General features: G+C 36.9%; 6 non-coding genes across 6 annotated transcripts; all 6 read right to left on the bottom strand.

Moving 5' to 3' along the window:
- Positions 1-6,841: 6,841 nt before the first annotated feature.
- On the bottom strand, positions 6,842-6,991 carry LOC121403494. The gene has a single exon (XR_005967323.1). It is a non-coding gene; the product is annotated as a U12 minor spliceosomal RNA (small nuclear RNA).
- A 2,850-nt stretch (positions 6,992-9,841) lies between these two features.
- On the bottom strand, positions 9,842-9,991 carry LOC121403493. The gene has a single exon (XR_005967322.1). It is a non-coding gene; the product is annotated as a U12 minor spliceosomal RNA (small nuclear RNA).
- Positions 9,992-13,045: 3,054 nt separating this feature from the next.
- LOC121403488 lies at positions 13,046-13,195 on the bottom strand. The gene has a single exon (XR_005967317.1). It is a non-coding gene; the product is annotated as a U12 minor spliceosomal RNA (small nuclear RNA).
- A 1,632-nt stretch (positions 13,196-14,827) lies between these two features.
- Positions 14,828-14,977, bottom strand: LOC121403491. Its single transcript, XR_005967320.1, has one exon. It is a non-coding gene; the product is annotated as a U12 minor spliceosomal RNA (small nuclear RNA).
- A 2,780-nt stretch (positions 14,978-17,757) lies between these two features.
- LOC121403489 lies at positions 17,758-17,907 on the bottom strand. Its single transcript, XR_005967318.1, has one exon. It is a non-coding gene; the product is annotated as a U12 minor spliceosomal RNA (small nuclear RNA).
- A 3,370-nt stretch (positions 17,908-21,277) lies between these two features.
- On the bottom strand, positions 21,278-21,427 carry LOC121403492. Its single transcript, XR_005967321.1, has one exon. It is a non-coding gene; the product is annotated as a U12 minor spliceosomal RNA (small nuclear RNA).
- Between the last annotated feature and the right edge of the window lie 5,463 nt (positions 21,428-26,890).

Genomic DNA, 26,890 nt, shown 5'->3' with positions numbered 1-26,890 from the left:
TTTAGTCTCATTGATTTTTTTCCTGTTCTTACAAGTCACTACGGTAATGTTACGTTTATTCTTTATACTGCATTGACGTTTTTCACAGCACTTTACCAAGATTCTACATCATTCACATCAGTTTGTTTTCTCAGGAGCCAATTAACTTTCCTGTATGTTTTTGGGATAAAACCAGAGCTTTTGGAGGAAATCCACACAGAAAACATACTAACTGCTTGCTGATGGTGATCTGTCTGAAATTGAACCCAGGACATCCATACTTTTCCAGTTGCAAACCTATAGTTAGTGCACACACTAAAAGCTTCAGAGGATTACCTGTTGAATGTATTTAGTTATATGGAGCATGTCTAGAGGTGGTAAATCTCTAAATGACATGGTTATGATATTGGGCTCAGACTGTAAACATCAAGAGGAGATATGATTTATTTAAACTCATTGTTAAAACGGTCAATGTTTGGTCATTTAGGACAGAAAGTGCAGACCCTGTGACATATTGAAGTGCTGGTCCCAAAGGAGAGAACCATTCAGCGGCTCAATATAAACTCAATATAACAGTCAGGAAAGCACAGCACACTTGTGAATGTAGGTAGCCAAGTGCATTTTGAACCTAAGGCTTTCTCTTCATGTGCAAAAAGAAGGCTGATAGCAGTAAACAAAGAAAATGTTTATTGACCATTTATTCCATGTAGAGGGGAAGAGCAAATCATTTCAGAGCTAAGAATGCTGGAGGTTCTAATTTAGCTTTTTATAGGCATATATTGTATGTCTGTGCTTTGTTTACATCTGTGCTTCTCTTGTTTTCTAATGAAGACACATTGGGCTACTGTCATCTTTACATCAACATGGGAAATTCTATACATGGCTGGGGAGGAGTAAATTGCTTGTCTGTATCAAGCAGTGAGAACAAGTTACCTGCAGTTGTGAATTCTTCTTCTCCAAATGGAAATTCAGGCTGTGGCAGATGCTAGAAGAACTCAACTCTCCGTAATGGCGACTGTACAGTTTGATGGAGAAGGAATAATAGTGGGGCTGTTTTATGGTTTGTGCTTGGGCTTTCTCCTATGTGGGTACAGTTTGGGGAAGTCCATATTAGGTTGCTTTATAGAGATGGGTGTAAAACCTGCACTGAGCCCTGATTAGAACTGCCACCCAGACGCTAAATCACCAGCTAAGGACAGTGGCGATATTACAAAGTTACACTATGTAATTGCCAGTAAATGTGTCATTTCCTCTGTTTCTTTAAAGGAGAAGGAAAGTCATTAAACACTTGGGGATGCCAAATGTTAGGCACCCCCCAACTGATTGTATTTACTTACCAGAAACCCTGGGCCGGTGCTCCTATCAGCAGAAAAACGCACCAGCCCGGGGTTATTCCAGCGAGCACCACGGAGTGATCCTCTTCCAGCTGCTCACTGGTATAACCCCGGGCTGGTGCCGTTTTCTGCTGATAGGAGCACCGGCCCAGGGTTTCAAGTAAGTAAATACATTTACTTGGGGGTGCGTAACATTTGGCACCCCCAAGTGCTAAACAACTTTCCTTCTCCTTTAAGTTTTCCCCCTTGCAATACTTTTAGTAAGCATTTTTTGTAGTGAGTAATGTTAAAACTGGTGCAAATACAATCTCCTTATTCAGAGAAGACGTAGAAGAAAAACTTCATTTTTAAAACGTAGTAACACTACCCCCTGTCCTTGGCTCCGCATTCCAATCTCCATTCACCCCACTTTCAATGGCAGTATAGGGGGATCATTAGCATATTCATTGAGATTAGTATCTTGTTGGTAGGTGTAAACGGTCTCATTAGCATTTTTATAAACAAAACCAAGTGTATTTTATACTGTTTTACATATAGAAGTATAGCTGAAAATACCTTTTACCTCATATTTGCATTTTTCTAACTTTTGATTAAAGAACAAGGCAGTATTAGCATTTTGAGTCAATAAATCATATAAATCTTTATTTAAAATGGAAGTAAAGCCTCCCTGACAAATTTTCCTTTTTAGTACCAGTACAACCACAGCCCCCTCCCCAATCATATCACTGACACTTGCCCAAATGTATCTTTGTTCAGAACTACACAGCTGTTCAGTAGTGTTTGGCCACCATTCTAGGCACCTTTTGTTCCCAACACCTATGTTGATGAAGATGCACACTGGGAGCCACACTGAAATATAACTGCAGCTCTGGATGCACTGTGGGCCACAGCTGAGTTGGGGCAAGTGTAACTGATGTGGTTGAGCAGTGGGATGGAGAATTTGCTCTGCCACTAAAACTAAAATTTTGCAGGAAGTTTTACTTCCCCTTTACATAGGATAACACCTACCAAATTTAACTCGTGGTACTGCATTCATCAATTGAGAGATAAGACAACTCAAAATTGTAAAATAAAATCTACAAAGTGTGTATTATCCCATACTGGCTTTAAAGGGGACAGGGGGTCTCTTGTGTGGAGCACAATGATTACAAAGAACATGTACAGTCCAGCAAGTGTTTAGAAGACACATTTACAGAAGTAGAGGTTTATGAATATGCTGGGAAATGAGAAGGAGTTTATGTCATTCTTTGCTTTATGGGAAGCCATAATAAGGATCAGAAGTGGGGCGGCCTGTTCTTTGTTGAATGGCAGGAGGAGGATTCTAGCCAAATTGATTATAGATTGTAGTGGGGGGAAGATGGAGTTGATATGATAAATTATATAATGAAAAATGTGTAGTTACAAAATGGATAAAAGAGATGTTGATTCATATTTGAAGAAGGTGCCCCATAAGGAACCATATATGTATTCATACACTTCTTAAATTGCCCATGCATGCGGTCTGTCAAGTGTTTGATGATAGAGAATGTTGGTGCATATGTCTATTATTATTTAGTGACCCTGAATCCTGTAAACATTTAGCACCATCTTGTATATCTCCGAAAGTTGTGCTATTGTTTTTTATTTTCATTTCTGTCTCAAAAGGTGTCACTGTCATTCTTTCAACAATTATATATTGCTTCTATGGCCCTGTCCTTAGCCTGAGTGCTAGTCAGACTGGGCCAGCAGGACACCGGGAAAAAAACCTGGTGGACCCCACTGGCCCAGACTCTTTCCCTGAATCTTCTTCTTGCTGCAACATGGGACGGTCGGCCAAAAAAAGGCGTGCAAGCGAGAAAAGACGGAGCAGGGGGGCCCTGAGATAGCAGCCCCGGGCCCCCCAGTCCAACCCTGGAGACCTACATTGTTCGGGGCTATAGTTTTCCTTTAAAAGCCATTGGCAGTTATCTATGGGAATTTTTTTCAATGCAGACTTTTAAAATTCTTTTGATATTGAAAATGATAATGATCTTACACAAACTTGAATTTTGCTAAATATGCCTTCCAGTGTAAGAGGCTTTATAGATGATTTTTTCCAGAAGCCAAAATATCATGAAGGAATGTTTTTAATCAACTGTTTATTGGGTTCATTTATGTCCACAAGTGCAGTGAGCAAAGTGCAAATTTGAGTGCAATCACCATGGTTTTCTCCCACAATGCAGCACTTCTGGTGTTGTGTTCACAAGGACCAATTGAGCCTGATACACTTGTAGCTGATATAGAAACTGCTGCCCATAAATGATGTCATGTGCTTTGTGGTTTTAGGTTATCCAACGTGCGTTCTTCCCATTTTCTTTATTTCAAGGATGCTGTGTAATCTTGGGAAAGTAATAGTTTAGGAAATTTAAAATTACGGTCTTCCCACCCCCAGGAGTCATCAAATAAATAGATTGTTGACAACATACCCGTTAAGTCCTACTTAGGGTCATATACTAAATCTTGAGCTGACATTTTCATACTGTTATTATATACCATTGAAAAAGTGTTATAAAAACCTATATTCATTGTTATCACTCTGTACGAAACTGCATAATAGAAACATACTTTATTATGTGATAAAAATGCAGGGGTCACAACAGATAATCAGAATCAAGCTCAGAGTCCAGAATAGCAAAAGCTAAGGCACCAGGAACAAACCTATAACGGGCAATGAGAACCAGTGGAATGGCCCTTTTAATATTTGAATTTTCACGCTGTTGCAGCGCGCATGTGCATATAAAGCAGAAGAGGCGAGCCCTTAATGAACCGGCGCAGGAGGAAGAAGATGCGACGGGCGTCCCTGCCGTCCTCCCACTAGACCACCAGGGTAAGCCTTTACAGTAGGTCACCAATTTGCACGTTTAGGAAGTTACATTGCTCCATGTAGTATTTCAAAAGTACCAGGCAGAAAGAGGCAAATAAAGTATATGTGCCATGACCCTAGATGCAAAGCATGTTGCATGGTTTTCTCAGTTTAGCAAGAGTCATTAATTACAATTAATTAAACATTAACTCAAAGAAGGACACAATAGTAATTAAAAGGATTGAATTGTTTCCTTTAGCAATTTGGGTAGAATTTGATACTAATTGGACCAGTAACTCTAAGAAGGGAGTCTGTTTCCATTATGTACCCCGTGAGAATATGTTACATTAATGTTGTTAAAATTACATCATTACCAAGTGTCTTGTTTTTAGCTTGTTTTTAATTTGTGCTCATATTAAACTTATTATGAAATATGTGAAAGTTTTTAACCCTGTAATGAGATTTGAACACATGTTGTTTAGTAATGTACTTCAATTTGTTTTGGAAATGACGCTAATCATGTGACATCGTGAAAGCTGTTGTTTTCCTGCCAGTTAGTAGTTAAAAGGCATGTTCAGAGCCAGTATTGGTACTTTGAGAAAGGCCTTGGAGTAGGCCAAAACGTTAGTCCTAAACTGTTTAAAAAATAAAACTTTTACATAGTTTTAAGACCTGAGAATGCTGATCTTTATTGGATGGATGGAGATGATTTGTTGATTGTGCACCCAGGCAAACAAACAAATTGAGTGCCATATATATATATATATATATATATATAATGTGAAACCCCGATTTTAAGTACATTGATTAATGCATTTCAATGGGTGCATTTCCCTTATTTCACATCATGTTTTCCTGGATTTTACATAAAAGTTTTGTTCTGGACAGTTCCTCTGACTATTTTGTCAGAGAGATATAGGAGAAGGAAAACAGAGATCTGTTTTAATGTTGCTCTCCTCAGGAAAGTGATCATAAACCTCAGACGAACAATAAAATAACAATAGACAAAAAATATAATAGTTTCTGACTGTACAGGCAGAGAAAAGAAATTCCCATAAAAAATGAAAGGATCATTTCTCTTTAAGAGAGTATTTAAATGTATATTTATAAACATATGTCTATAAATATTTATAAATGTATATTAAAATTTAACGATAAATTGATACATAAGTTGATACATTTCTTATCTTTGTCCCTGCTGAGCAGAATCCCTGAGTTACAGTAAAGGCAGCTGTTAGAATTGATACAATAGTTACTAATACTCCACAGATGCTGCTGAGAAATGTATCAACTAATGGAGCAAATGGTAACCTGCACCTGAATTACTGAGCTGCCAGACTGAAACACCAGAGACAGGAACATTAAACATTATACTTCAATTTTTAAAAAACTGTCAATAATTAAAAATACTGTAGGAACTGAAAAAATATATATTTGGAAGGTGAGTATCCCCTTTAAAAAAATGATATTGCTCAGGTTCATATTCTAAGGCTTTTTTGGAAGGGATGAGCATACTGTGATGATGCCTGGTCACTGACAATATTTATTCTTGGCTGCATGGGATTGACAATGGTCTGAGTGAGGATGCAGAGGTGAGAAAAGGCTATTGTTTCATAAAGTAATGGCCTTAACTCTGAAAAAACACTTTCTTTTTTTTATTGGTAACTTTACTGAGCAGAACTCAAAACATAGGGAATACTGTAACTTGTGACAGTTCTCCTTTAAGGAGCTAAAATTTACTTTTATAAAATTCAGGGTTTTTGTTATACAATGCATATGCTGATTCTAATATTCAACAGATGCTGCTGAGAAATGTATCAACTAATGGAGCAAATGGTAACAGTTCAGAATCTGCACATGGATTACTGAGCATATAAACTTCAAACTTCAATTTAGTATAGAAAATGTTATAACCACAACTCAGCCTGCAAGTCAGTTCTTTTGGCAGTACTGTCCAGGAGAATATGTTCAGAAAGGGAAAAAAGTGAACTGTAGTGATGTCCTACTCATGAAAGACATGAGAAAGATTATCTGAGGTTTCTGTTCCCTTTCCTGAGCAGAGCAACATCACAACAGTCTTCTGATTTCTTTCTGAGCATATTCTCCTAGACAGTACAGCTGCAAGAACTGACCAACAGGTGGCGCTGTACTTGCACTTTACACACTCCTTTATAGCTTTGATTGTTTAGTTGTCTTCATGATTTTATCATTTTGATTTGGTGTTGAGAAGAAAAATTTTGGTTTAGAATGATATGTTTGTGCTACATCTTATATACTGTATCTTGAAAATGAACGTTTAATTTCACTGTATTACTAAATATCTTAATTTTCTGTGAATTGTGATCAATTTATTGGTAAAATAAAAAGCTTGTTTATTGTTAAAACTAATAAAAATAATTTAAAAATAAAATGAAACAAAACCATGTAAATTGCAAAAGTGCAAAGAATAGCACCCTAACAAATGTTAGATACCTTTTTGAATCGTTTATATATTTTTTTAACGGATGCATTTTGAAATTGCACAATTCTTTTGGCACTATCATTAAGGAGAGCAATATTAGTATTGCAATCTATAAATAAAACATCCACTGCTGTAATATAGTACTTTCCCAATCTCTTGTAAAAATAACCACTACTTTTATTGAAAATATATTTACTGTATTAAATAAATATAGAGCAAATCTATCATTAATACAGAATTAGGGGTCAGGCAGATCACTGCACCCCAAGGTCCCACGAGGTAGGTGGATCCTCCTGAGGGCAACCTGTACCCGCTCAAAAATTCTTCTCACATGAGTAGTGAGGAACCAGGCATCACCCCGGCTCGTTATTTTCCTTACTCATTAGTTTAAGGCATAACTTCCCTGAAGCGCTACCTGTTGTATGGCCAGGGGGGAGATTGTTATCATAGCTAGGGAGAGACATTGTCATTAATCACCACCAGAAGCATCTAAATTGTCTCCATTTTGAGTTCACTTACTGTAGATCTAGCAAGAAACTGCTGTAGCTTCCAATTAACTTATTTTGGAAAATTATGTTGAAAATGTCCTAGGAACTATTTTTTGGTTTTGACTTTTGATTTTCTCAAAAATGTAGTTTTTTTTATCACTGAAACCACCTTTACTGGTTGATTTGCATTATGGGCGGGGCTATGCAAATAACCCTGTGTACTTACTGTAACAGTAGCACGGCTTCACTGTAAGTCACTGCTCAAAGTTTCAGGTCTTAAGTCTCATGCTGTCTTACCATTTAGTCTACATGTTTGATATGTTTGGTTGTCTTTGTATTCAAGTAAATGTTGTGTTTTCTTTTTTTAACTTAAATCACCATTGTAAAAAAAAATGCTTCTTTTAAGGGCTAATTTACTTATATTTTTATAAATCTATATGAAATTATTATTTTGTTGCTGATGCAAGAAAATATGTGCACAATGTATTAATAATCTTATCAATGTTTACCTGTGTGAAAATATATGCTGTTTTAAGATAGATTTTCTAAACACATTTTATGAAAATGTTTTTAAGCTTGAAAAGAAATGTGATACTTTAGAATTGTTCATTTTCTAGAATGTTGTAAAGCATGTTGTAAATATATTCAGAGTGATTTTCTTAGCGCTTTCACAATTTATATTCATTATATATATGTGTGTGTATGTATTTGACCCAGGGTGCATTTCTAAGCACTTTTGTGATTAAATATATATAATTATACCAGCACCACCTGCTGATCAGTTCCTCTGACTATTCTATCAGAGATTTATAGGAGAAGGAAAACAGCGATCTGTTCTGATGTTGCTCTTCGCAGGAAAGAGATCACAAACCTCAGATGACCTTTCCCATCTCTTCCTTAGGAGAGCAACAATAGAATAGTTTCTGACTGTACAGGCAAAGAAAGGCAATTCCAATTAAAAATTAAAGGATAATTTCTCTTTAAGATAGTACAGTATTTAAATGCATAGTTATATAAATATATGTATATAAAATCTAAATGTATTAAAAGCTAAATTGATACACAGGTTGATACATTTCTTATCTTTGGCCCTGCTGAGCAGAATCCCTGAGTTACATTAAAAGCAGCTGCTATAACTGATACAATAGTTGCTAATATTCTACAGATGCTGCTGAGAAATTTATCTACTAATGGAGCAAATGGTAACAGTTCTGAATATGTACCTTTATTACTGAGCTGCCAGACTGAAACAACAGAGACAGAAACATATAAACTTCAATTTTGGAAAAATGGTCAATAATTAAATATAGAAACTGAAAAAAAAATTATTTATATTTATATTCTAAGGCTTTGTTGGGAGGGAGGAGCATATTGTGATGATGCCTGGCAGCCGACAATACTGCTTTTAATCTTGGCTGCATGGGATTGACAATTATTATTATTATTATTATTATTAACATGTATTTATATAGCGCCAACATATTGCGTAGTCTGGTTGAGGATGCAGAGGTGAGAAAAGGCTATTGTTTCATAAAGTAATGGGCTTAACTCTGAAAAAACACTTTCTTTTTTTTATTGTTAACTTTACTGAGCAGAACTCAAAACATAGGGAATACTGTAAATTGTGATGATTCTCCTTTAAGGAGCTAAAAAATACTGTTATGAAATTCAGAGTATTTGTTACCCAGTGTATATGCTGATTCTAATATTCCACAGATGCTGCTGAGAAATGTATCAACTAATGGAGTAAATGGTAACAGTTCAGAATCTGCACCTGAATTACTGAGCTGCCAGACTGAAACACCAGAGACAGGAACATATAAACTTCAATATTGGAAAAATGGTCAATAATTAAATATAGAAACTGAAAAAAAAATTTGGAAGGTGAGCATCCACTTTAAAAAAATTAAATTTCTCAGGGTGATATTGTAAGCACTTTTGCAACTTACTGTATAAAAAATGCTGTAACCATGACACCGCCTGCTAGTCAGTTCTTTTGACTGTACTGTCCAGGAAAATATGTTCAGAAAAGAAAAAAAGAGAACTGTTGTGATGTGCTACTCATGAAAGACATGAGAAGGCTTATCTGAGCTTTCTGTTCCCTTTCCTGAGCAGAGCAACATCACAACAGTCTTCTGATTTATTTCGGAGCATATTCTCTGAGACAGTACGACCGACCAACAGGTGGCGCTATTGTTGCACTTTACACACACCTTTATAGCTTTGATTATTTAGTTGTCTTCATAATTTTATCCTTTTTGTTTTGGTGTCAAGTAAAGAAATTTTGGTTATATAGATATGTTTGTGCTACATCTTATAAATACAATGCATTAATACAATGAAACAAAACCATGTAAATGGAAAAGTGTAAAGAATAGAACCCCGACAAATGTTAAATACCGTTTTTGTAAAGTTTACATATCTTTTAAATGATGCATTTTGAGCAATATTAGTACTGCAATCAAGAAATAAAGCATACACTTCTGTAAAATAGTACTTTCCTACTCGCTTATAAAAATAACCACTTTTTTTTATTGAAAAAGATATACTTTATTATACAGTAGTATCCCCTTTTTGTTATGTAATTATGTAAAATCCAGGAAAATGTAAAATCAGGGAAAAGTATTATGTATAATATACAGGTGGGACTACAAAACAACAATGTAAAATGTGAGAAACCTTTATAATCAGAGGATGCATAATTGAGGTTTCTCTATAAAATAAAGAGCACATCTATCATTAATACAGAATTTGGGGTCGGGCAGATCACTGCAGCCAAAGGTCCCACGAGGTAGGTGGATCCTCCTGGGGGCGACCTGTACCCGCTCAAAAATTCTTCTCACATGAGTAGTGAGGAACCAGGCGTCACCCCGGCTCGTTATTTTCCTTACTCATTAGTTTAAGGCATAACTTCCCTGAGGCGCTACCTGTTGTATGGCCAGGGGGAGATTGTTATCATAGCTAGGGAGAGACATTGCCATTAATCACCACCAGAAGCACCTAAATTGTCTCCATTTTGAGTTCACTTACCGTAGATCTTACCTTAGAAAATTATGTTGAAAATGTCCTAGGAACTATTTTTTGACTTTTGATTTTCTCAAAAATTACATTTTTATATCACTGAAACCACCTTTACTGGTTGATTTGAATTATGGGCGGGGCTATGCAAATAACCCTGTGTACTTACTGTAACAGTAGCACGGCTTCACTGTAAGTCACTGCTCAAAGTTTCAGGTCTTAAGTCTCATGCTGTCTTACCATTTAGTCTACATGTTTGATATATTTGGTTATCTTTATATCTTTGTATTCAGGTAAATGTTGTGTTTTCTTTTTTTAACTAAAACCACCATTGTAAAAAAAATGCTTCTTGAGAAGCCTACTCTCACTCTGCTTAACTACCAAACGCAACACCACATACAGTACCACATTTCTCACCCACTTAAAGGGATACTGTCATGGGAAAAACATTTTTTTCAAAATGAATCAGTTAATAGTGCTGCTCCAGCAGAATTCTGCACTGAAATCCATTTCTCAAAAGAGCAAACAGATTTTTTTATATTCAATTTTGAAATCTGACATGGGGCTAGACATATTGTCAATTTCCCAGCTGCCCCTGGTCATGTGACTTGTGCTCTGATAAACTTCAATCACTCTTTACTGCTGTACTGCAAGTTGGAGTGATATCACCCCCTCCCTTTTTCCCCCCCCAGCAGCCAAACAAAAGAACAATGGGAAGGTAACCAGATAGCAGCTCCCTAACACAAGATAACAACTGCCTGGTAGATCTAAGAACAGCACTCAATAGTAAAACCCCATGTCCCACTGAGACACATTCAGTTACATTGAGAAGTAAAAACAGCAGCCTGCCAGAAAGCATTTCTCTCCTAAAGTGAAGGCACAAGTCACATGACTTGGGGCAGCTGAGAAATTGACAAAATGTCTAGCCCCATGTCAGATTTCAAAATTGAATATAAAAAAAAAAATCTGTTTGCTCTTTTGAGAAATGGATTTCAACCTAGAATTCTGCTGGAACAGCACTTTTAACTGATTCATTTTGGAAAAAAATGTTTTCCCCATGACAGTATTCTTTTAATTCGATCTTGCCTGCTCCCACACCTTGTGTATTACTCCCTTCCCTTTAGAGTGTATGCTCTTTTGCATAGGGCCTTCCTCACATTTTGTACCGGTATTGATTGTGATGTATGTTACTCCATATGTTCTATGTATATAATTCACGTGATTTTAGTTGTATAATCGCATTTACTTTACAGTGCTACGGATTTTGTTGGCGCTATATAAATACATGTTATTAATTTATTAATAATAATAATGGAGTAAATGGTAACAGTTCAGAATCTGCACCTGGATTACTGAGCTGCCAGACTGAAACACCAGAGACAGGAACATATAAACTTTAAACTTCAATTTTGGAAACATGGTCAATAATTAAATATAGAAACTGAAAAAAAAATATTTGGAAGGTGAGCATCCCCTATGAAAATTAAATTGCTCAGGGTGATATTCTTAGCACTTTTGCAACTTACATTTGGTATAAAAAATGTTATAACCACAACACCGCCTGCTAGTCAGTTCTTTTGACTGTACTGTCCAGGAGAATATGTTCAGAAAGGAAAAAAAGAGAACTGTTGTGATGTGCTACATGTGTTGGTTTAGATTAATATGTTTGTGCTACATCTTATATATCTTAAAAATTAACTTGTTTAATTTCACTGTATTACTAAATATCTTAATTTTCCATAAACTGCTATACATTTAAAAAAAAAAATGCTTCTTGAGAAGCCTACCCTCACTCTGCTTAACTACCAAACGCAACACCACATACAGTACCACATTTCTCACCCACTTCATTCGATCTTGCCCACTCCCACACCTTGTGTATTACTCCCTTCCCTTTAGAGTGTATGCTCTTTTGCATAGGGCCTTCCTCACATTTTGTACTGGTATTGATTGTGATGTATGTAACTCATTATGTTCTATGTATTTAATTCACGTGATTTTGTTGTATAATCACATTTACTTTACAGTGCTACGCAATATGTTGGCGCTATATAAATACATGTTAATAATAATAATAATAATAATGGAGTAAATGGTAACAGTTCAGAATCTGCACCTGGATTACTGAGCTGCCTGACTGAAACACCAGAGACAGGAACATATAAACTTTAAACTTCAATTTTGGAAACATGGTCAATAATTAAATATAGAAACTGAAAAAAAAAATATTTGGAAGGTGAGCATCCCCTATGAAAATTAAATTGCTAAGGGTGATATTCTAAGCACTTTTGCAACTTACATTTAGTATGAAAAATGTTATAACCACAACGCAGTCTGCTAGTCAGTTCTTTTGACTGTACTGTCCAGAAGAATATGTTCAGAAAGATAAAAAAAGAGAACTGTTGTGATGTGCTACTCAGAAAAGACATGATCGTGTCTTCATGATTTTATTCTTTTTATTTGGTGTAGAGAAGAAAAATGTTGGTTTAGATTAATATGTTTGTGCTACATCTTATATATCTTAAAAATTAACTTGTTTAATTTCACTGTATTACTAAATATCTTAATTTTCCATAAACTGCTATACATTTATTGGTAAAATAAAAAGCTTGTTTATTGTTAAAACTAATAAAAAGAATTTTAAAAATAAAATGAATCAAAACCTTGCAAAAGTGCAAAGAGTAGCACCCTGACAAATGTTAAATATCTTTTTGAAAAGTTTGCATACCTTTTAACTGATGCATTTTGAAACTGCACAATTATTTTGGCACTATTATAAAGGAGAGCAATATTAGTACTGCAATCAAGAAACAAAACATCCACTGCTGTGAAATAGCACTTTCCCGCTCTCTAATAAAAATAACCACTTCTTTACTTCAAAAAAATATATACTCTATTACTGTATATAAATAAAGAACAAATCTATCAATACAGAATTGGGGGTCAGGCAGATCACTGCACCCGAAGGTCCCACGAGGTAGGTGGATCCTCCTGGGGGCGACCTGTACCCGCTCAAAAATTCTTCTCACATGAGTAGTGAGGAACCAGGCGTCACCCCGGCTCGTTATTTTCCTTACTCATTAGTTTAAGGCATAACGTCCTTGAAGCGCTACCTGTTGTATGGCCAGGGGGAGATTGTTATCATAGCTAGGGAGAGACATTACCATTAATCACCACCAGAAGCACCTAAATTGTCTCCATTTTGAGTTCACTTACCGTAGATCTTACCTTAGAAAATTATGTTGAAAATGTCCTAGGAACTATTTTTTGATTTTGACTTTTGATTTTCTCAAAAATTACATTTTTATATCACTGAAACCACCTTTACTGGTTGATTTGCATTATGGGCGGGGCTATGCAAATAACCCTGTGTACTTACTGTAACAGTAGCACGGCTTCACTGTAAGTCACTGCTCAAAGTTTCAGGTCTTAAGTCTCATGCTGTCTTACCATTTAGTCTACATGTTTGATATATTTGGTTATCTTCATATCTTTGCATTCAGGTAAATGTTGTGTTTTCTTTTTTTAACTAAAACCACCATTGTAAAAAAAAAATGCTTCTTGAGAAGCCTACCCTCACTCTGCTTAACTACCAAACGCAACACCACATACAATACCACATTTCTCACCCACTTCATTCGATCTTGCCCACTCCCACACCTTGTGTATTACTCCCTTCCCTTTAGAGTGTATGCTCTTTTGCATAGGGCCTTCCTCACATTTTGTACTGGTATTGATTGTGATGTATGTAACTCATTATGTTCTATGTATTTAATTCACGTGATTTTGTTGTATAATCACATTTACTTTACAGTGCTACGCAATATGTTGGCGCTATATAAATACATGTTAATAATAATAATAATAATGGAGTAAATGGTAACAGTTCAGAATCTGCACCTGGATTACTGAGCTGCCTGACTGAAACACCAGAGACAGGAACATATAAACTTTAAACTTCAATTTTGGAAACATGGTCAATAATTAAATATAGAAACTGAAAAAAAAAATATTTGGAAGGTGAGCATCCCCTATGAAAATTAAATTGCTAAGGGTGATATTCTAAGCACTTTTGCAACTTACATTTAGTATGAAAAATGTTATAACCACAACGCAGTCTGCTAGTCAGTTCTTTTGACTGTACTGTCCAGAAGAATATGTTCAGAAAGATAAAAAAAGAGAACTGTTGTGATGTGCTACTCAGAAAAGACATGATCGTGTCTTCATGATTTTATTCTTTTTATTTGGTGTAGAGAAGAAAAATGTTGGTTTAGATTAATATGTTTGTGCTACATCTTATATATCTTAAAAATTAACTTGTTTAATTTCACTGTATTACTAAATATCTTAATTTTCCATAAACTGCTATACATTTATTGGTAAAATAAAAAGCTTGTTTATTGTTAAAACTAATAAAAAGAATTTTAAAAATAAAATGAATCAAAACCTTGCAAAAGTGCAAAGAATAGCACCCTGACAAATGTTAAATATCTTTTTGAAAAGTTTACATATCTTTTAACTGATGCATTTTGAAACTGCACAATTATTTTGGCACTATCATAAAGGAGAGCAAAATTAGTACTGCAATCAAGAAACAAAACATCCACTGCTGTGAAATAGCACTTTCCCACTTTCTTATAAAAATAACCACTTCTTTACTTCAAAAAAATATATACTCTATTATATAAATAAAGAACAAATCTATCATTAATACAGAATTAGGGATCGGGCAGATCACTGCACCCGAAGGTCCCACGAGGTAGGTGGATCTTCCTGGGGGCGACCTGTACCCGCTCAAAAATTCTTCTCACATGAGTAGTGAGGAACCAGGCGTCACCCCAGCTCGTTATTTTCCTTACTCATTAGTTTAAGGCATAACTTCCCTGAGGCGCTACCTGTTGTATGGCCAGGGGGGAGATTGTTATCATAGCTAGGGAGAGACATTGCCATTAATCACCACCAGAAGCATCTAAATTGTCTCCATTTTGAATTCACTTACAGTAGATCTGTTGACTAAATAAACTAATTTTGGAAAATTATGTTAAAAATGTCCTAGGAACTATTTTTTGATTTTGACTTTTGATTTTCTCAAAAATGTAGTTTTTTTTATCACTGAAACCACCTCTACTGGTTGATTTGAATTATGGGCGGGGCTATGCAAATAACCCTGTGTACTTACTGTAACAGTAGCACGGCTTCACTGCAAGTCACAGCTCAACGTTTCAGGTCTTAAAGGAATAGTTCAGTTTGAATATAAAAACTGTGTAAATATATAGGCAGTGCAAAATAAAAAATGTTTCTAATATAGTTAGTTAGCCAAAAATGTAATATATAAAGGCTGAAGTGAACAGATGTCTAATAAAACAGCCAGAATCCAACTTCCTGCTTTTCAGCTCTATAACTCTGAGTTAGTCAGCGACTTGAAGGGGGGCCACATGGGACATTTCTGTTCAGTGAGTTTGTAATTGATCCTTAGCATTCAGCTCAGATTCAAAAGCAACAGATATGACCCATGTGCCCCTCCTCAAGTCACTGATTGGTTACTGTCTGGTAGCCAGGGTAACCAGTCAGTGTAAACCAAGAGAGCTGAAAAGCAGGAAGTAGTGATCTGACTGACATGTTATACATCCAGTCACTCCCACCTTTATACATTACATTTTTGGCTAACTAACTATATTAGAAACATTTTTTATTTTGCACAGCCTATCTATTTACCCAGTTTTTATTTTTACACTGAACAATTCCTTTAAGTCTCATGCTGTCTTACCATTTAGTCTACATGTTTGATATATTTGGTTATCTTTAAATCTTTGCATTCAGGTAAATGTTGTGTTTTCTGTTTTTTTAACTAAAATCACCATTGTAAAAAAAAATTAGGGGCTAATTTACTAATATTTATATAAATCTATCTGAAATTATTTTTTTGTTGCTGATGCAAGAAAATATGTGCACAATGTATTAATAATCTTATCAATGTTTACCTGTGTGAAAATATATGCTGTTTTAAGATAGATTTTCTAAACACATTTTATGAAAATGTTTTTAAGCTTGAAAAGTTAGATAGTATTTAAATGCATAATTATATAAATATATGTATATAAAATCTAAATATATTAAAAGCTCAATTGGTACACAGGTTGATACATTGTTTATCTTTGTCCCTGCTGAGCAGAATCCCTGAGTTACATTAAAGGCAGCTGCTATAATTGATACAATAGTTTCTAATATTCTACAGATACTGCTGAGAAATGTATCTACTAATGGAGCAAATGGTAACAGTTCTGAATATGTGCCTTTATTACTGAGCTGCCAGACTGAAACAACAGAGACAGAAACATTAAACTTTAAACTTCAATTTTGGAAAAATGGTCAATAATCAAATATAGAAACTGAAAAAAATTACTCAGGGTGATATTCTAAGGCTTTGTTAGGAGGGAGGAATATACTGTGATGATGCCTGGCAGCCGACAATACTGCTTTTAATCTTGGCTGCATGGGATTGACAATGGTCTGGTTGAGGATGCAGAGGTGAGAAAGGCTATTGTTTCATAAAGTAATAGGCTTAACTCTGAAAAAAAACCTTTTTTTTTTATTGTTAACTTTAGTGAGCAGAACTCAAAACATAGGGAACACTGTAACTCGTGACAGTTCTCCTTTAAGGAGCTAAATATTACTGTTATGAAATTCAGAGTTTTTGTTACCCAGTGTATATGCTGATTCTAATATTCCACAGATGCTGCTGAGAAATGTATCAACTAATGGAGTAAATGGTAACAGTTCAGAATCTGCACCTGAATTACTGAGCTGCCTGACTGAAATACCAGAGACAGGAACATATAAACTTCAATTTTGGAAAAATGGTCAATAATTAAATGTAGAAATTTAAAAGAAATGATTTGGAAGGTGAGCGTCCCCTTTAGAAATGATTTGGAAGGTGAGCGTCCCCTTTAAAAAAAAATGAAATTGCTCAGGGTGATATTGTAAGCAATTTTGCAACTTATTGTATAAAAAATGCTGTAATCATGACACCGCCTGCTAGTCAGTTATTTTGATTGTACTGTCCAGGAAAATATGTTCAGAAAAGAAAAAAAGAGAACTTTTGTGATGTCCTACTCATGAAAGACATGAGAAGGCTTATCTGAGCTTTCTGTTCCCTTTCCTGAGCAGAGCAACATCACAACAGTCTTCTGATTTATTTCGGAGCATATTCTCTGAGACAGTACGACCGACCAACAGGTGGCGCTATTGTTGCACTTTACACACACCTTTATAGCTTTGATTATTTAGTTCTCTTCATGATTTTATCCTTTTGATTTGGTGTCAAGAAGAGAAATTTTGGTTTATATAGATATGTTTGTGCTACATCTTATAAATACAAATGCATTAATACAATGAAACAAAACCATGTAAATGGAAAAGTGTAAAGAAGAGCACCCTGACAAATGTTAAATACCGTTTTTGTAAAGTTTACATATCTTTTAAATGATGCATGTAAACATTATGTAAAATCCAGGAAAATGTAAAATCAGGGAAAAGTATTATGAATAATATATAGGAAGGACTACAAAACAACAATGGAAAAAAACAGAGAATGTAAAATTGAAGTTTCACTGTACAAAAAAATAGCAAATCTATCATTAATACAAAATTAGGGATAGGGCAGATCACTGCACCCGAAGGTCCCACGAGGTAGGTGGATCCTCCTGGGGGCGACCTGTACCCATTCAAAAATTCTTCTCACACGAGTAGTGAGGAACCAGGCGTCACCCCGGCTCGTTATTTTCCTTACTCATTAGTTTAAGGCATAACTTCCCTGAGGAGCTACCTGTTGTATGGCCAGGGGGAGATTGTTATCATAGCTAGGGAGAGACATTGTCATTAATCACCACCAGAAGCACCTAAATTGTCTCCATTTTGAGATCACTTACAGTAGATCTAGCAAGAAACTGCTGTAGCTTCTTACTGAAGTTAATTTATTTTGGAAAATTGTTAAAAATGTCCTAGGAACTCTTTTTTTATTTCAACTTTTTACATTTTTCTATAAAATTTAGTTTTTTTAATCACTAAAAGTACCATTACTGGTTGATTTGAATTATGGGCGAGGCTATGCAAATAACCCTGTGTACTTACTGTAACAGTAGCACGGCTTCACTGCAAGTCACAGCTCAAAGTATTTAGTATAGTATTCAGCTTATTTTGGGGGCTGATTTACAAATGTTTATATAAATCACTTTATGAAGTTGTTGATAAAAAATATTTGCACAATGCATTTATAATCTGATACATTTTTTTTCTGCTTAAAAGCTGCTTTAAGTTAGATTTTCCTATAGACATTTTATGAAAATGTATCCAAGCATGAAAAGAAGTGTGATACTTTAGAATGGCTAGTTTTCTAAAAATGTTGTAAAGCATGCTGTAAACATGCTGAGAGTGTTTTTTTTTAGCACTTTCACAATTTACATTCATTTTCTATTTTAAAGGTTATGTAGATCTTTAAAAATAAATGTAACATTGCTCAGATTGAATTTCTTAGCACTTTTTGCACTTTTCACATTTTCATTCAAAGCATTTAAGAGAGATATAGGAGAAGGAAAACAGAGATCTGTTCTTATGTTACTCTCCTCAGGAAAGAGATCATCTATCGGGATCTCTTTCCTGAGGAAAGAGATCTGACCTATCAGGAAGGAGGTCTGCTGTAACAAAACCTTTAATCCCAAAACGAATATTTAAATTATATAATTTTAGATGACATATTAAATGACATATTAAATAATCTTACCAAACTGGTAAATATATATTTTAAGTAAATATTAAATTTTTACATTTCTTGCCTTGAACCAGGTCCGGACTGAGAATTAAAATAGGCCCTGCTATTTTAGGTACACAGAGGCCCAATCAGCCCACACAGAGGCCCAAACAGCCCCCACCAGCCCACTAAATACTGACTTTCTATGGGACCTTATAGCAGCCCCTCTGGCATTTGCCAGAACCCACAGATTGCCAGTCCGGGCCTGCCTTGAACCACCATTTAGTGATGGTCTGTGTGCTGCCTCAGAGATCACCTGACCAGAAATACTACAACTTCAGTAACAGGAAGAAGCAAAAGACAGAACTCTGTCTTTTAATTGGCACTTGTGACCTAACATGTATGGTTTGTTTGTGTGCACCGTGAATCCCATGTCCCAGGGGGTGGCCCTTTTTTAAAATGGCAATTTTCTATTATGAAAATGGTTTATTTATGTGAAGCAGGGTTTTACACATGAGCTGTTTTATGCAATAACTTTTTATAGAGACCAACATTGTTCGGGGGGTACAGTTGATTGGTTTACAAGTAGCAAAGCAGACACTCGCCGCTTTTAACATGTGGCTCAGGTGCCCTCTGCCCCAAACCCTGCGCTTCTACACAAGACTACATGGTTCAGTATAGTAATATATAGTAAAAATAAAAATGGTTAAACTCTGATTTTCATAAAGGGATAACATATCTGCATTTGAGAAAAATTATTCAATGTGACTGATATTTTCTTTAATTTCATTTTTTAGTTTTTATCGAAGTTTTAAAAGAATTTGTTGAAAAAACATAGTATATATTGTATGTGTCTCATTACAGCACATGTTTATTGAAAGCATGCAAGTAAAGCAAGATCTTTTCATCTTTGGCAGATATGATGCATTTTTTATGTTTCTATAATGGCATTGTGGAATAAGCAGACCTCTGCACCTGGTGCCCCCAAAAAGTAGTTAGACCCTGGGAGGGGGGTCACTGACTCTTAACTGTTCTAAATTGATACATAAGTTGATACATTACTTAACTTTGCCCCTGCTGAGCAGAATCCGAGTTTCATTAGGCAGCTGTTTTGATTGATACAATAGTTGATAATGTTCCACAGATACTGTCAGACTGAAACACCAGAGACAGGGACATTAAACTTTAAAGTTCAATTTTGGTAAAATTGACAATAATTAAATATAGAAACTGAAAAAAATTATTTGGAAGTTGAGCATCCCCTTTAAAAAATTGTAATTGCTCAGGGTGATATTTTAAAGGATAAGTAAACCTTAAAAATAAGTGAATGTAAAATTGATGAGAGGGCTATTCTAAGTACGTTTGCAATGTACATTCATTATTTATTTTTCTTTAATTTCAAGATATTAATTGGTACATGTACTGTTAATATGAATGAATTTTGTTACAGCAGCACCACCTGAGGCTGCTCTGATGTTCTTCTGTTTAGGAATAAAATTAGAAACCTTTCTAAAATCTTTCCTAAGAACATCAGAGCAGCCTCTTTCTTTCTCCTGGTGGTCAGACTGGTGGGAAACTGACCAGCAGGTGGCGCTGTTGTGACAAAATTCATTCATATTAACAGTACATGTATCCCTTAATATCTTAGAATAAAAACAAAATAAATAATGAAAATACATTATAAAAGTGCTTAGAATAGCACCCTCACCAATTTTATATTCACTTTTTTTAAAGTTTACTTATCTTTTAAGCACTTGTGCAACTTACATTTAGTATTACAGTGCTACGCAATATGTTGGCACTATATAAATACATGTTAATAATAAAATAATAATATAAAAAATGTTATAACCACAACACAGCCTGCTATTCAGTTCTTTTGACTGTACTGTCCAGGAGAATATGTTCATAAAGATAAAAAAAGAGAACTGTTGTGCTGTTGCCCTTCTCAGGAAAGATATAGAAAGATTATCTGAGGTTGCTGTTCCCTTTCCTGAGCAGAGCAACATCCCAAAAGTCTTCTGATATCTTTCTTAGCCTATACTCCTAGACAGTACAGGTGCAAGAACTGACCAACAGGTGACGTTGTTGTTGCACTTTACACACTCCTTTATAGCTTTGATGGTTTAGTTATCGTCAAGGTTTTATCATTTTGATTTGGTGCCGAGCAGAGAAATTTTGGTTTAGATAGATATGTTTGTGCAACATCTTATATATCTTGACAATTAACTTGTTTAATTTCACTGTATTACTAAATATCTTAATTTTCTGTAAACTGCATTTCTGTAATACACATTTTCTATTTGGCACTATTATTAAGGAGAGTGATAGTTTCCTACTGTTGTAAAAATATCCACTTGTTTATTGAATAAAAATATACTTAATGATATAACTAAATAGCAAATCTATCATTAATACAGAATTGGGGGTCGGGCAGATCACTGCACCCGAAGGTCTCACGAGGTAGGTGGATCCTCCTGGGGGCGACCTGTACCCGCTCAAAAATTCTTCTCACATGAGTAGTGAGGAACCAGGCGTCACCCCAGCTCGTTATTTTCCTTACTCATTAGTTTAAGGCATAACTTCCCTGAGGCGCTACCTGTTGTATGGCCAGGGGGAGATTGTTATCATAGCTAGGGAGAGACATTACCATTAATCACCACCAGAAGCACCTAAATTGTCTCCATTTTGAGTTCACTTACAGTAGATCTAGCAAGAAACTGCTTTAGATTCTTACTGACTAAATTAACTTATTTTGGAAAATTGTTAAAAATGTCCTAGGAACTCTTTTTTTTATTTCAACTTTTTTTTTTCAATTTTTCTGTAAAATGTTGTTTTTTTTAACCACTGAAACTACCTTTACTGGTTGATTTGAATTATGGGCGGGGCTATGCAAATAACCCTGTGTACTTACTGTAACAGTAGCACGGCTTCACTGTAAGTCACAGCTCAAAGTTTTTATTATAGTATTAGTCTACATGTCTGATATATTTTGGTTTTCTTCATATCTTTGTAGTCAAGTAAATGTGTTTTCTTTTTTCAACTAAAACCACCATTGTAAAAAAAAAAATGCTTATTTTAGAGGCTAATTTTCTAATGTTTATATACAGTAAATCTATCTGAATTCTGTGCACAAATATGTGCACAAAATCAAATGATTGGTTTACAAGTAGCAAAGCAGACACTCGCCACTTTAAACATGTGGCTCGGTGCCCTCTGCCCTAAACCCTGCGCTACAAGACTACATGGTTCAGTATAGTAATAAATAGTAAAAATAAATTTGTTAAACTCTGATTTTCATAAAGAGATAACATATCTGCATTAGAGAAAAAAGATTAAATGTGACTAATATTTTCTTTAATTCATTCTTTTTGTTTTTATTGAATTTTTAATTAAATAAAACATAGTATATTTTAATCTTTGGCAGATATTATACATGTTTTATGTTTCTATAATGGCATTGTGGAATAAGCAGACCACTGCACCCGATGGCCCCCAAAAAAGTTGTTAGACCCTGGGACGGGGGTCACTGAGAAAACAACAATAGTTGTGAGTCCTTCCAAAAATCAGTCAGAGGTAGTAAAAAGTACAAAATGTGTTTTAGGACATAAGTAGACAGTGGCCTAATGCGTTTCGTGCCTGTTGGGGCACTTACTCATAGGCTAATGGGCATACCCCTGTACATTTCTTATATAGGGGTATGGCCAATCAAGGTAACATATATCACAGCCAGTCACCAACTGAAAAGCCAAATTACCAATTTAAATACCTATTTACATACAGACTTCCCACATTGGGTAACCAAATCCCTACATAAAACAAACCAAAAGAAATACATCAATATATCAAAACAAAAAAGTGGGTACAAAAAATATATTTATATATGCATATAAATATATTTAAATAAATAAACCAAGAACATTTTCTATTCTCTTGCATATTCCAGGTACTTAGGGAACTTTAGTGTCAACACAGTTTTTCACATAAGGTGCAAATATATATAAAAATATAGAGTAAAAGATCTGTAAAAGTTATAGTCAGACAACAAGATTTTTTCAGAGAATTATTTTCTTTAATTGGGTCACTGATTTCTAAGTGTTCTAAATTGACACTTAAGTTGATATATTTCTTTGTTGCTTCTGAGCAGAATCCCTCAGTTTCATTACAGGCAGCTGTTAGAATTGATACAATAGTTGCTAATGTTCCACAAATGCTGCTGAGAAATGTATCAACTAATGGAGTGAAAGGCAACAGTTCCGAATATGTGCCTGAATTACTGAGCTGCCAGACTGAAACACCAGAGACAGGAACATTAAACTTTAAACTTAGATTTTGGTCAAATTGTCATTAATTAAGTATAGAAGGGGGGGCGTGGCCAACTAGCTATGTGACCGGACGCACGCACCTTTAGCTCCCTGGTTTAACCGCTTTATCCGGACTTTATCCTGCACATTTATACAGCTGAACTCGCTTATGGTCTACCGATAACTACTAGAGGTAACCTGATGGGCAAGAAAAAACCGCCTGTGGCAGAAACCTCCGATATTCGGCTCCATCTTCGTGACTCGGTGCGGCCTTCCAAGATGGCGGAGCCACGCAGGCCTGAATTGCCTAAGGAGCAACGCGCACATCCGTCGAGGGTAGCTGCATCGCTCCCTCAGGTAACGGAACCTTTGGAGGAGACTACTTCAGATCCTCCACTATCTCCTACCTTATCGCACCCAGCGGTCTCCAGCAGTCCTGCGGAATCCCCTGGCACAGATGACCTCACGCTTGCGGAGGTGGTGGCGACTTTGCGTTCCACTATCCAGACTTGTCACGCCGCTACTATGGCGAAGGTGGAGGAACTCAAGGTGGACTTTGCTATCCTGCGGCAAGATCTCCAGACGGTCCGAGAGAGGACTGGTGAGGTAGAACGCCGTGTGAGCGATTTAGAGGACATGTGTACTCCACTGCCGGAGCGCATTGCTAACCTCACCCGCAGATTGGAAGCAGCAGAGGCCAAGTCTGACGACTTAGAAAATCGGTCAAGGAGGAACAACATCCGATTTGTTGGCTTTCCAGAAAGATCTGAGGGACCGGATGCCACGAAATTCCTCGAATCCTGGCTCAAGCAAGAACTTGGCTCTGATACTTTCTCATCGGCCTTTGTCATTGAGCGAGCACACCGCATTCCTGCCCGGCCGCCTCCGCCTGGGGCTCCTGCTAGGCCCCTCATTGCTCGCCTGTTAAATTTCAGGGACAGGGACGCGGCCTTGGCAGCAGCACGTCAGAAAGGTGAGCTTACCTATGAGAATTCGCAGGTATCCTTATATCCAGATTTCTCGAATGAGCTTCGGAAGCAGCGCCAGCAATTTATGGGAGTCAAGCGTCGCCTCAGGGAAGTTGGTCTACAGTATGCTATGTTGTACCCTGCAAAGTTACGGGTCTCGGCAGATGGCAAAGCCCATTTTTTCCTCACTCCGACTGAGGCCTCCAACTGGTTAGACCGACGCTAATTGCTGTATCACCCTCAGGATGTGACTCTTACTATTTGTAAGTATAGGATGGCACATGTTTCCTACTATTTTGAGACCCTCTTACAGGCTCACGTCTTTGGATCTTAACAAGAAGTTTGCCACTTGTGCCCTGTTCTTAGTTCTGTCATTGGACTATTTTGATTACCCGATTTGGACTACTGCTCTGCATAGCGGTTCCAGGGAGCCATGTTGAGGAGTTTACTTTGTTTTGACTCTATACCCTCATTGTGTTATTTACTACGTGATTTGTATTCTTTTTTTTTTTTGGTTGCGTGTGCTGTCCAGTTTCGGCACACCCCTCTAGGCTACTTTATGTTTAGGGTTTGGCATTCCTCCAATGTCGGGGGATGTAGGGTGGGGGTTTTTGGGATTGAATGTCTTTCTGCTCCTTTTCTTCCTTACTTTTCCTTCTTGTTCTTTTTTCTCTTTCTCTCTTCTCTTTTCCTGTTTCTGTCTGCCTGTGTAGGAGGGAGTCTATACTCACAACTCGGGACTACAAATGTCAGCTGAACTTATAGCCATCTCCTGGAACGTGCGAGGGCTTAGTTCTCCTTTGAAGAAAACACTGGTATTCAATTTCCTACGGAAATATCGTCCTCACATTGTTTGTCTCCAGGAGACGCATATATGTAAATCCTCGAATCCCCCTCCACTTAAAAAAATCTGGATAGCTCATGCCTACCATTCGCTTTATTCCAATTACTCTAGAGGGACTTCTGTTTTGATATGTAAATCCTTGCCCTTTCACTTGCTGAGTGTTAGGAATGATCCCGACGGCAGGTTTACCCTTTTGCATGCCTCATTGGCAGGTTTCCCCTATATTATTGTTTGTGTGTATATACCTCCTCCATTTACTGACTCCTTACTTTATGACCTTCTGCCATTTATAACTTCCTTACCTCCTGACCCCCTGCTTGTCCTAGGGGACTTCAATGCTGTGATGGATAATGACATAGACAGGATAACGACTTCGTCCACTTATAGAGCGGGCACTAGGGCATTGCGGGACTGGGCACAAGTAGCGGGTCTGGTTGATGTTTGGAGAGTGTGTCACCCGGAGGATCGTGCATTCTCCTGTTACTCTAGAGGGGCTATGTCGAGGATTGATCTTGCCTTTGCCTCGCCATCCATGTCTTCCAAAATTACCAGCGCAGAGTTCCTTCCTAGAGGAATCTCAGATCATGCTCCTCTAAAAATTACTTGGCAGTCTCATTCTGCTCCGACCAGTAGAATTTGGAGACTGAATCCGTACTGGATTACCCAACCCGACATTCAGAAGGACATTGAGCAGTCTATAACCCATTTTGTTCAGGCTAACATAAATACAGCAGAATTGCCCATAGTGTGGGACGCCATGAAGGCGTACATTAGAGGCGAATATATTTCCAAAATTTCCCATGTTCGGAAAAATGCTAATCAAGACATGGCCAAAACTGAAGCTGATCTCAGTGAGGCGGAGGCGAGATACATCCAAGACCCCTCTGCTCATACTAGGCTTATGCATGTTTTGGCGCAACGTCGCTTTGCCCAGGCGCAGTGGAAATGTGCTCAAAAAAGCCTTATGCACAGCAAATTTGCTTTATACGAGAAGGGGGACAAGAATGGCAAGTTGTTAGCCCTCCTCGCTAGAGAGGAGTGTGCCAGGCCTGCTATTCACACTCTTGTCAAGAATGATACTGAGATGATTTCTGACCCTTTAGAAATCAACCGAAGCTTGGCGGAATTTTATCAGTCCCTGTACACTTCTAAATTACAGAAGTCCTCCTCTGAGATTGCTGCCTACTTACAACAGTTAGATCTCCCTAACTTGTCCCTAGAACATAGAACCTTACTTGATGCCCCTATTCAGGAGCAGGAAGTAATGGAGGCAATAGCTTCACTACCTCAAGGGAAGACCCCGGGCCCAGACGGCATCCCTAATTTATGGTACCATCAGTATGTTACACAACTAGCCCCACTTCTTACTGACATTTTTAACCTGACATCACATTCGGCAGCCCTTCCGTTGTCTTTTCGAGATGCCACAATAGTTCTAATCCTGAAGCCGGGAAAGAACCCTCAATTGCACTCTTCTTATAGGCCCATCTCCTTAATTAACTCGGACGCTAAAATTTTTGCCAAGGTGCTTGCCCGCCGGCTTAACTATGTCATAACTTCAATCATAGCCCCTGACCAAGTTGGTTTCATTCCACATAAGGCTGCTGAGCTAAATATTAGGAGATTGTACACTAACTTGGTGATACCTCACGTGAACAGGGGTACCCGAGTCATCGCCTTCTTGGACAACGAGAAGGCGTTTGACTCGGTCGAATGGGCTTACCTGTGGCAAATTCTGATACAGTTTGGCTGCCGAAAGAATTTTATCACTTGGATTCGAGCTCTGTACACTCAACCCACTGCCAGAATTTTATCCAACCTAGAGCTCTCTCCCCCTTTCAGATTATATAGGGGTACTCGCTAGGGGTGTCCGTTGTCACCGAGCCTTTTTGCACTTGCCATGGAGCCGTTGGCGTGCTTGATTAGA

The sequence above is a fragment of the Xenopus laevis genome, chromosome 4L (assembly GCF_017654675.1).
Source record: "Xenopus laevis strain J_2021 chromosome 4L, Xenopus_laevis_v10.1, whole genome shotgun sequence".
NCBI classification, from domain to species: Eukaryota; Metazoa; Chordata; class Amphibia; order Anura; family Pipidae; genus Xenopus; species Xenopus laevis.
The sequence above is the reverse complement of the archived record's forward strand: the minus strand, read 5'-3'. Positions and strand labels throughout refer to the sequence as shown.